We start from the raw sequence: 11,086 nt of genomic DNA, 5'->3' as shown, positions 1-11,086 counted from the left end.
AGGCAAGGCTAGGCTGCAGGACATGTTTTTGCTTTATAGTTTCTAGCACTTTCGTCTTCAGACGAGGAGGAAAGCCATAAGACCTTATGGATTAGGCCCAAGCAAAAACCCCAGCTACTTGAGACACTTAGACTAAGCCTAAAATACCAAGATCTCTCCATAAGGATGGTTTTTATACTGTACTTCCACAATCTGCTGGCAGTACAAAAAAGTAAGCTGCAGATCTCCTTAGGCTGAGTCATGGTGCTTTGGGGCAGGGACCATGCATATCATGGGAATATTTCACAGTTTCTGCTCTGTTTTCAGTGTATGACACCAAAACACCCACCTGATGACATCCTTTCAAGAGCAAAGGCAGCAATTTGCAGAATTCCGCTTCTTAGGGGAAGTGAGAAATTGCTGAGCTGACACCAAGTCCTGCAGTGTCCCTGTCACCTGCAGAGCCACCGCATCCTCGCCACGGTAGCGGGCATTGTGACAAAGGTTCTATGTCAGCTGGGTGTGGCAGCCAGGCGCCCCCTAGGGGATGGGGAGCCTGTCAGCCCCGGGCCTGTAACTGCCTGGTGTCCCTGCTGCCACCAGCCAGGCCTCTGAAAACTTGTCAAAGCATGCCCAGACTTGGGGCCAGTTTGGCCCAAAGTCTGCAAGAGACAAGTCGGGAAGAAAGATATGGGACAGAGGGAGAAAGCGAAGGGAGCAGGAGAAAGGGAAGGAAGAATAAAAAGTAGTGTTGGGCTGCAGGAGTGAGATGGAGGAATTGCAAGAAAAGAGGCAGGAAGCAGGAGAGTGAGAGAAAAGGAAAGAAGAGACATGCAGCCAGACGAGGGTTTAGTGAGAGAGGATGGGACAGAGAACAGGATGAGAAGGAAATAAGGCAAGGCTGGGACAGGCAAGGACAGGCAAGGCAAGGCTAGGCTGCAGGACATGTTTTTGCTTTATAGTTTCTAGCACATTCGTCTTCAGACGAGGCGGAAAGCCATAAGACCGTATGGATTAGGCCCAAGCAAAAACCCCAGCTACTTGAGACACTTAGACTAAGCCTAAAATACCAAGATCTCTCCATAAGGATGGTTTTTATACTGTACTTCCACAATCTGCTGGCAGTACAAAAAAATAAGCTGCAGATCTCCTTAGGCTGAGTCATGGTGCTTTGGGGCAGGGACCATGCATATCATGGGAATATTTCACAGTTTCTGCTCTGTTTTCAGTGTATGACACCAAAACACCCACCTGATGACATCCTTTCAAGAGCAAAGGCAGCAATTTGCAGAATTCCGCTTCTTAGGGGAAGTGAGAAATTGCTGAGCTGACACCAAGTCCTGCAGTGTCCCTGTCACCTGCAGAGCCACCGCATCCTCGCCACGGTAGCGGGCATTGTGACAAAGGTTCTATGTCAGCTGGGTGTGGCAGCCAGGCGCCCCCTAGGGGATGGGGAGCCTGTCAGCCCCGGGCCTGTCACTGCCTGGTGTCCCTGCTGCCACCAGCCAGGCCTCTGAAAACTTGTCAAACCATGCCCAGACTTGGGGCCAGTTTGGCCCAAAGTCTGCAAGAGACAAGTCGGGAAGAAAGATATGGGACAGAGGGAGAAAGCGAAGGGAGCAGGAGAAAGGGAAGGAAGAATAAAAAGTAGTGTTGGGCTGCAGGAGTGAGATGGAGGAATTGCAAGAAAAGAGGCAGGAAGCAGGAGAGTGAGAGAAAAGGAAAGAAGAGACATGCAGCCAGACGAGGGCTTAGTGAGAGAGGATGGGACAGAGAACAGGATGAGAAGGAAATAAGGCAAGGCTGGGACAGGCAAGGACAGGCAAGGCAAGGCTAGGCTACAGGACATGTTTTTGCTTTATAGTTTTTAGCACTTTCGTCTTCAGACGAGTAGGAAAGCCATAAGACCGTATGGATTAGGCCCAAGCAAAAACCCCAGCTACTTGAGACACTTAGACTAAGCCTAAAATACCAAGATCTCTCCATAAGGATGGTTTTTATACTGTACTTCCACAATCTGCTGGCAGTACAAAAAAGTAAGCTGCAGATCTCCTTAGGCTGAGTCATGGTGCTTTGGGGCAGGGACCATGCATATCATGGGAATATTTCACAGTTTCTGCTCTGTTTTCAGTGTATGACACCAAAACACCCACCTGATGACATCCTTTCAAGAGCAAAGGCAGCAATTTGCAGAATTCCGCTTCTTAGGGGAAGTGAGAAATTGCTGAGCTGACACCAAGTCCTGCAGTGTCCCTGTCACCTGCAGAGCCACCGCATCCTCGCCACGGTAGCGGGCATTGTGACAAAGGTTCTATGTCAGCTGGGTGTGGCAGCCAGGCGCCCCCTAGGGGATGGGGAGCCTGTCAGCCCCGGGCCTGTCACTGCCTGCTGTCCCTGCTGCCACCAGCCAGGCCTCTGAAAACTTGTCAAACCATGCCCAGACTTGGGGCCAGTTTGGCCCAAAGTCTGCAAGAGACAAGTCGGGAAGAAAGGTATGGGACAGAGGGAGAAAGCGAAGGGAGCATGAGAAAGGGAAGGAAGAATAAAATGTAGTGTTGGGCTGCAGGAGTGAGATGGAGGAATTGCAAGAAAAGAGGCAGGAAGCAGGAGAGTGAGAGAAAAGGAAAGAAGAGACATGCAGCCAGACGAGGGCTTAGTGAGAGAGGATGGGACAGAGAACAGGATGAGAAGGAAATAAGGCAAGGCTGGGACAGGCAAGGACAGGCAAGGCAAGGCTAGGCTGCAGGACATGTTTTTGCTTTATAGTTTTTAGCACTTTCGTCTTCAGACGAGGAGGAAAGCCATAAGACCTTATGGATTAGGCCCAAGCAAAAACCCCAGCTACTTGAGACACTTAGACTAAGCCTAAAATACCAAGATCTCTCCATAACGATGGTTTTTATACTGTACTTCCACAATCTGCTGGCAGTACAAAAAAGTAAGCTGCAGATCTCCTTAGGCTGAGTCATGGTGCTTTGGGGCAGGGACCATGCATATCATGGGAATATTTCACAGTTTCTGCTCTGTTTTCAGTGTATGACACCAAAACACCCACCTGATGACATCCTTTCAAGAGCAAAGGCAGCAATTTGCAGAATTCCGCTTCTTAGGGGAAGTGAGAAATTGCTGAGCTGACACCAAGTCCTGCAGTGTCCCTGTCACCTGCAGAGCCACCGCATCCTCGCCACGGTAGCGGGCATTGTGACAAAGGTTCTATGTCAGCTGGGTGTGGCAGCCAGGCGCCCCCTAGGGGATGGGGAGCCTGTCAGCCCCGGGCCTGTCACTGCCTGCTGTCCCTGCTGCCACCAGCCAGGCCTCTGAAAACTTGTCAAACCATGCCCAGACTTGGGGCCAGTTTGGCCCAAAGTCTCCAAGAGACAAGTCGGGAAGAAAGGTATGGGACAGAGGGAGAAAGCGAAGGGAGCATGAGAAAGGGAAGGAAGAATAAAAAGTAGTGTTGGGCTGCAGGAGTGAGATGGAGGAATTGCAAGAAAAGAGGCAGGAAGCAGGAGAGTGAGAGAAAAGGAAAGAAGAGACATGCAGCCAGACGAGGGCTTAGTGAGAGAGGATGGGACACAGAACAGGATGAGACGGACATAAGGCAAGGCTAGGACAGGCAAGGACAGGCAAGGCAAGGCTAGGCTGCAGGACATGTTTTTGCTTTATAGTTTCTAGCACATTCGTCTTCAGACGAGGAGGAAAGCCATAAGACCGTATGGATTAGGCCCAAGCAAAAACCCCAGCTACTTGAGACACTTAGACTAAGCCTAAAATACCAAGATCTCTCCATAAGGATGGTTTTTATACTGTACTTCCACAATCTGCTGGCAGTACAAAAAAGTAAGCTGCAGATCTCCTTAGGCTGAGTCATGGTGCTTTGGGGCAGGGACCATGCATATCATGGGAATATTTCACAGTTTCTGCTCTGTTTTCAGTGTATGACACCAAAACACCCACCTGATGACATCCTTTCAAGAGCAAAGGCAGCAATTTGCAGAATTCCGCTTCTTAGGGGAAGTGAGAAATTGCTGAGCTGACACCAAGTCCTGCAGTGTCCCTGTCACCTTCAGAGCCACCGCATCCTCGCCACGGTAGCGGGCATTGTGACAAAGGTTCTATGTCAGCTGGGTGTGGCAGCCAGGCGCCCCCTAGGGGATGGGGAGCCTGTCAGCCCCGGGCCTGTCACTGCCTGGTGTCCCTGCTGCCACCAGCCAGGCCTCTGAAAACTTGTCAAACCATGCCCAGACTTGGGGCCAGTTTGGCCCAAAGTCTGCAAGAGACAAGTCGGGAAGAAAGATATGGGACAGAGGGAGAAAGCGAGGGGAGCAGGAGAAAGGGAAGGAAGAATAAAAAGTAGTGTTGGGCTGCAGGAGTGAGATGGAGGAATTGCAAGAAAAGAGGCAGGAAGCAGGAGAGTGAGAGAAAAGGAAAGAAGAGACATGCAGCCAGACGAGGGCTTAGTGAGAGAGGATGGGACAGAGAACAGGATGAGAAGGAAATAAGGCAAGGCTGGGACAGGCAAGGACAGGCAAGGCAAGGCTAGGCTGCAGGACATGTTTTTGCTTTATAGTTTTTAGCACTTTCGTCTTCAGACGAGGAGGAAAGCCATAAGACCGTATGGATTAGGCCCAAGCAAAAACCCCAGCTACTTGAGACACTTAGACTAAGCCTAAAATACCAAGATCTCTCCATAAGGATGGTTTTTATACTGTACTTCCACAATCTGCTGGCAGTACAAAAAAATAAGCTGCAGATCTCCTTAGGCTGAGTCATGGTGCTTTGGGGCAGGGACCATGCATATCATGGGAATATTTCACAGTTTCTGCTCTGTTTTCAGTGTATGACACCAAAACACCCACCTGATGACATCCTTTCAAGAGCAAAGGCAGCAATTTGCAGAATTCCGCTTCTTAGGGGAAGTGAGAAATTGCTGAGCTGACACCAAGTCCTGCAGTGTCCCTGTCACCTGCAGAGCCACCGCATCCTCGCCACGGTAGCGGGCATTGTGACAAAGGTTCTATGTCAGCTGGGTGTGGCAGCCAGGCGCCCCCTAGGGGATGGGGAGCCTGTCAGCCCCGGGCCTGTCACTGCCTGGTGTCCCTGCTGCCACCAGCCAGGCCTCTGAAAACTTGTCAAACCATGCCCAGACTTGGGGCCAGTTTGGCCCAAAGTCTCCAAGAGACAAGTCAGGAAGAAAGATATGGGACACAGGGAGAAAGCGAAGGGAGCAGGAGAAAGGGAAGGAAGAATAAAAAGTAGTGTTGGGCTGCAGGAGTGAGATGGAGGAATTGCAAGAAAAGAGGCAGGAAGCAGGAGAGTGAGAGAAAAGGAAAGAAGAGACATGCAGCCAGACGAGGGCTTAGTGAGAGAGGATGGGACAGAGAACAGGATGAGAAGGAAATAAGGCAAGGCTGGGACAGGCAAGGACAGGCAAGGCAAGGCTAGGCTGCAGGACATGTTTTTGCTTTATAGTTTTTAGCACTTTCGTCTTCAGACGAGGAGGAAAGCCATAAGACCGTATGGATTAGGCCCAAGCAAAAACCCCAGCTACTTGAGACACTTAGACTAAGCCTAAAATACCAAGATCTCTCCATAAGGATGGTTTTTATACTGTACTTCCACAATCTGCTGGCAGTACAAAAAAATAAGCTGCAGATCTCCTTAGGCTGAGTCATGGTGCTTTGGGGCAGGGACCATGCATATCATGGGAATATTTCACAGTTTCTGCTCTGTTTTCAGTGTATGACACCAAAACACCCACCTGATGACATCCTTTCAAGAGCAAAGGCAGCAATTTGCAGAATTCCGCTTCTTAGGGGAAGTGAGAAATTGCTGAGCTGACACCAAGTCCTGCAGTGTCCCTGTCACCTGCAGAGCCACCGCATCCTCGCCACGGTAGCGGGCATTGTGACAAAGGTTCTATGTCAGCTGGGTGTGGCAGCCAGGCGCCCCCTAGGGGATGGGGAGCCTGTCAGCCCCGGGCCTGTCACTGCCTGGTGTCCCTGCTGCCACCAGCCAGGCCTCTGAAAACTTGTCAAACCATGCCCAGACTTGGGGCCAGTTTGGCCCAAAGTCTCCAAGAGACAAGTCAGGAAGAAAGATATGGGACACAGGGAGAAAGCGAAGGGAGCAGGAGAAAGGGAAGGAAGAATAAAAAGTAGTGTTGGGCTGCAGGAGTGAGATGGAGGAATTGCAAGAAAAGAGGCAGGAAGCAGGAGAGTGAGAGAAAAGGAAAGAAGAGACATGCAGCCAGACGAGGGCTTAGTGAGAGAGGATGGGACAGAGAACAGGATGAGAAGGAAATAAGGCAAGGCTGGGACAGGCAAGGACAGGCAAGGCAAGGCTAGGCTGCAGGACATGTTTTTGCTTTATAGTTTCTAGCACATTCGTCTTCAGACGAGGAGGAAGGCCATAAGACCGTATGGATTAGGCCCAAGCAAAAACCCCAGCTACTTGAGACACTTAGACTAAGCCTAAAATAGGAAGATCTCTCCATAAGGATGGTTTTTATACTGTACTTCCACAATCTGCTGGCAGTACAAAAAAATAAGCTGCAGATCTCCTTAGGCTGAGTCATGGTGCTTTGGGGCAGGGACCATGCATATCATGGGAATATTTCACAGTTTCTGCTCTGTTTTCAGTGTATGACACCAAAACACCCACCTGATGACATCCTTTCAAGAGCAAAGGCAGCAATTTGCAGTATTCCGCTTCTTAGGGGAAGTGAGAAATTGCTGAGCTGACACCAAGTCCTGCAGTGTCCCTGTCACCTGCAGAGCCACCGCATCCTCGCCACGGTAGCGGGCATTGTGACAAAGGTTCTATGTCAGCTGGGTGTGGCAGCCAGGCGCCCCCTAGGGGATGGGGAGCCTGTCAGCCCCGGGCCTGTCACTGCCTGCTGTCCCTGCTGCCACCAGCCAGGCCTCTGAAAACTTGTCAAACCATGCCCAGACTTGGGGCCAGTTTGGCCCAAAGTCTCCAAGAGACAAGTCGGGAAGAAAGATATGGGACAGAGGGAGAAAGCGAAGGGAGCAGGAGAAAGGGAAGGAAGAATAAAAAGTAGTGTTGGGCTGCAGGAGTGAGATGGAGGAATTGCAAGAAAAGAGGCAGGAAGCAGGAGAGTGAGGGAAAAGGAAAGAAGAGACATGCAGCCAGACGAGGGCTTAGTGAGAGAGGATGGGACAGAGAACAGGATGAGAAGGACATAAGGCAAGGCTAGGACAGGCAAGGACAGGCAAGGCAAGGCTAGGCTGCAGGACATGTTTTTGCTTCATAGTTTCTAGCACATTCGTTTTCAGACGAGGAGGAAAGCCATAAGACCGTGTGGATTAGGTCCAAGCAAAAACCCCAGCTACTTGAGACACTTAGACTAAGCCTAAAATACCAAGATCTCTCCATAAGGATGGTTTTTATACTGTACTTCCACAATGTGCTGGCAGTACAAAAAAATAAGCTGCAGATCTCCTTAGGCTGAGTCATGGTTCTTTGGGGCAGGGACCATGCATATCATGGGAATATTTCACAGTTTCTGCTCTGTTTTCAGTGTATGACACCAAAACACCCACCTGATGACATCCTTTCAAGAGCAAAGGCAGCAATTTGCAGAATTCCGCTTCTTAGGGGAAGTGAGAAATTGCTGAGCTGACACCAAGTCCTGCAGTGTCCCTGTCACCTGCAGAGCCACCGCATCCTCGCCACGGTAGCGGGCATTGTGAAAAAGGTTCTATGTCAGCTGGGTGTGGCAGCCAGGCGCCCCCTAGGGGATGGGGAGCCTGTCAGCCCCGGGCCTGTCACTGCCTGGTGTCCCTGCTGCCACCAGCCAGGCCTCTGAAAACTTGTCAAACCATGCCCAGACTTGGGGTCAGTTTGGCCCAAAGTCTGCAAGAGACAAGTCGGGAAGAAAGATATGGGACAGAGGGAGAAAGCGAAGGGAGCAGGAGAAAGGGAAGGAAGAATAAAAAGTAGTGTTGGGCTGCAGGAGTGAGATGGAGGAATTGCAAGAAAAGAGGCAGGAAGCAGGAGAGTGAGAGAAAAGGAAAGAAGAGACATGCAGCCAGACGAGGGCTTAGTGAGAGAGGATGGGACAGAGAACAGGATGAGAAGGAAATAAGGCAAGGCTGGGACAGGCAAGGACAGGCAAGGCAAGGCTAGGCTGCAGGACATGTTTTTGCTTTATAGTTTTTAGCACTTTCGTCTTCAGACGAGGAGGAAAGCCATAAGACCGTATGGATTAGGCCCAAGCAAAAACCCCAGCTACTTGAGACACTTAGACTAAGCCTAAAATACCAAGATCTCTCCATAAGGATGGTTTTTATACTGTACTTCCACAATCTGCTGGCAGTACAAAAAAATAAGCTGCAGATCTCCTTAGGCTGAGTCATGGTGCTTTGGGGCAGGGACCATGCATATCATGGGAATATTTCACAGTTTCTGCTCTGTTTTCAGTGTATGACACCAAAACACCCACCTGATGACATCCTTTCAAGAGCAAAGGCAGCAATTTGCAGAATTCCGCTTCTTAGGGGAAGTGAGAAATTGCTGAGCTGACACCAAGTCCTGCAGTGTCCCTGTCACCTGCAGAGCCACCGCATCCTCGCCACGGTAGCGGGCATTGTGACAAAGGTTCTATGTCAGCTGGGTGTGGCAGCCAGGCGCCCCCTAGGGGATGGGGAGCCTGTCAGCCCCGGGCCTGTCACTGCCTGCTGTCCCTGCTGCCACCAGCCAGGCCTCTGAAAACTTGTCAAACCATGCCCAGACTTGGGGCCAGTTTGGCCCAAAGTCTCCTAGAGACAAGTCGGGAAGAAAGATATGGGACAGAGGGAGAAAGCGAAGGGAGCAGGAGAAAGGGAAGGAAGAATAAAAAGTAGTGTTGGGCTGCAGGAGTGAGATGGAGGAATTGCAAGAAAAGAGGCAGAAAGCCGGAGAGTGAGGGAAAAGGAAAGAAGAGACATGCAGCCAGACGAGGGCTTAGTGAGAGAGGATGGGACAGAGAACAGGATGAGAAGGACATAAGGCAAGGCTAGGACAGGCAAGGACAGGCAAGGCAAGGCTAGGCTGCAGGACATGTTTTTGCTTCATAGTTTCTAGCACATTCGTTTTCAGACGAGGAGGAAAGCCATAAGAGCGTGTGGATTAGGTCCAAGCAAAAACCCCAGCTACTTGAGACACTTAGACTAAGCCTAAAATACCAAGATCTCTCCATAAGGATGGTTTTTATACTGTACTTCCACAATGTGCTGGCAGTACAAAAAAATAAGCTGCAGATCTCCTTAGGCTGAGTCATGGTTCTTTGGGGCAGGGACCATGCATATCATGGGAATATTTCACAGTTTCTGCTCTGTTTTCAGTGTATGACACCAAAACACCCACCTGATGACATCCTTTCAAGAGCAAAGGCAGCAATTTGCAGAATTCCGCTTCTTAGGGGAAGTGAGAAATTGCTGAGCTGACACCAAGTCCTGCAGTGTCCCTGTCACCTGCAGAGCCACCGCATCCTGGCCACGGTAGCGGGCATTGTGACAAAGGTTCTATGTCAGCTGGGTGTGGCAGCCAGGCGCCCCCTAGGGGATGGGGAGCCTGTCAGCCCCGGGCCTGTCACTGCCTGGTGTCCCTGCTGCCACCAGCCAGGCCTCTGAAAACTTGTCAAACCATGCCCAGACTTGGGGCCAGTTTGGCCCAAAGTCTGCAAGAGACAAGTCGGGAAGAAAGATATGGGACAGAGGGAGAAAGCGAAGGGAGCAGGAGAAAGGGAAGGAAGAATAAAAAGTAGTGTTGGGCTGCAGGAGTGAGATGGAGGAATTGCAAGAAAAGAGGCAGGAAGCAGGAGAGTGAGAGAAAAGGAAAGAAGAGACATGCAGCCAGACGAGGGCTTAGTGAGAGAGGATGGGACAGAGAACAGGATGAGAAGGAAATAAGGCAAGGCTGGGACAGGCAAGGACAGGCAAGGCAAGGCTAGGCTGCAGGACATGTTTTTGCTTTATAGTTTTTAGCACTTTCGTCTTCAGACGAGGAGGAAAGCCATAAGACCGTATGGATTAGGCCCAAGCAAAAACCCCAGCTACTTGAGACACTTAGACTAAGCCTAAAATACCAAGATCTCTCCATAAGGATGGTTTTTATACTGTACTTCCACAATCTGCTGGCAGTACAAAAAAATAAGCTGCAGATCTCCTTAGGCTGAGTCATGCTGCTTTGGGGCAGGGACCATGCATATCATGGGAATATTTCACAGTTTCTGCTCTGTTTTCAGTGTATGACACCAAAACACCCACCTGATGACATCCTTTCAAGAGCAAAGGCAGCAATTTGCAGAATTCCGCTTCTTAGGGGAAGTGAGAAATTGCTGAGCTGACACCAAGTCCTGCAGTGTCCCTGTCACCTGCAGAGCCACCGCATCCTCGCCACGGTAGCGGGCATTGTGACAAAGGTTCTATGTCAGCTGGGTGTGGCAGCCAGGCGCCCCCTAGGGGATGGGGAGCCTGTCAGCCCCGGGCCTGTCACTGCCTGCTGTCCCTGCTGCCACCAGCCAGGCCTCTGAAAACTTGTCAAACCATGCCCAGACTTGGGGCCAGTTTGGCCCAAAGTCTCCAAGAGACAAGTCGGGAAGAAAGATATGGGACAGAGGGAGAAAGCGAAGGGAGCAGGAGAAAGGGAAGGAAGAATAAAAAGTAGTGTTGGGCTGCAGGAGTGAGATGGAGGAATTGCAAGAAAAGAGGCAGAAAGCCGGAGAGTGAGGGAAAAGGAAAGAAGAGACATGCAGCCAGACGAGGGCTTAGTGAGAGAGGATGGGACAGAGAACAGGATGAGAAGGACATAAGGCAAGGCTAGGACAGGCAAGGACAGGCAAGGCAAGGCTAGGCTGCAGGACATGTTTTTGCTTCATAGTTTCTAGCACATTCGTTTTCAGACGAGGAGGAAAGCCATAAGACCGTGTGGATTAGGTCCAAGCAAAAACCCCAGCTACTTGAGACACTTAGACTAAGCCTAAAATACCAAGATCTCTCCATAAGGATGGTTTTTATACTGTACTTCCACAATCTGCTGGCAGTACAAAAAAATAAGCTGCAGATCTCCTTAGGCTGAGTCATGGTGCTTTGGGGCAGGGACC

Source organism: Columba livia, unplaced genomic scaffold (genome assembly GCF_036013475.1).
Source record: "Columba livia isolate bColLiv1 breed racing homer unplaced genomic scaffold, bColLiv1.pat.W.v2 Scaffold_107, whole genome shotgun sequence".
In the NCBI taxonomy this organism is placed as follows: Eukaryota; Metazoa; Chordata; class Aves; order Columbiformes; family Columbidae; genus Columba; species Columba livia.
The sequence above is the reverse complement of the archived record's forward strand: the minus strand, read 5'-3'. Positions refer to the sequence as shown.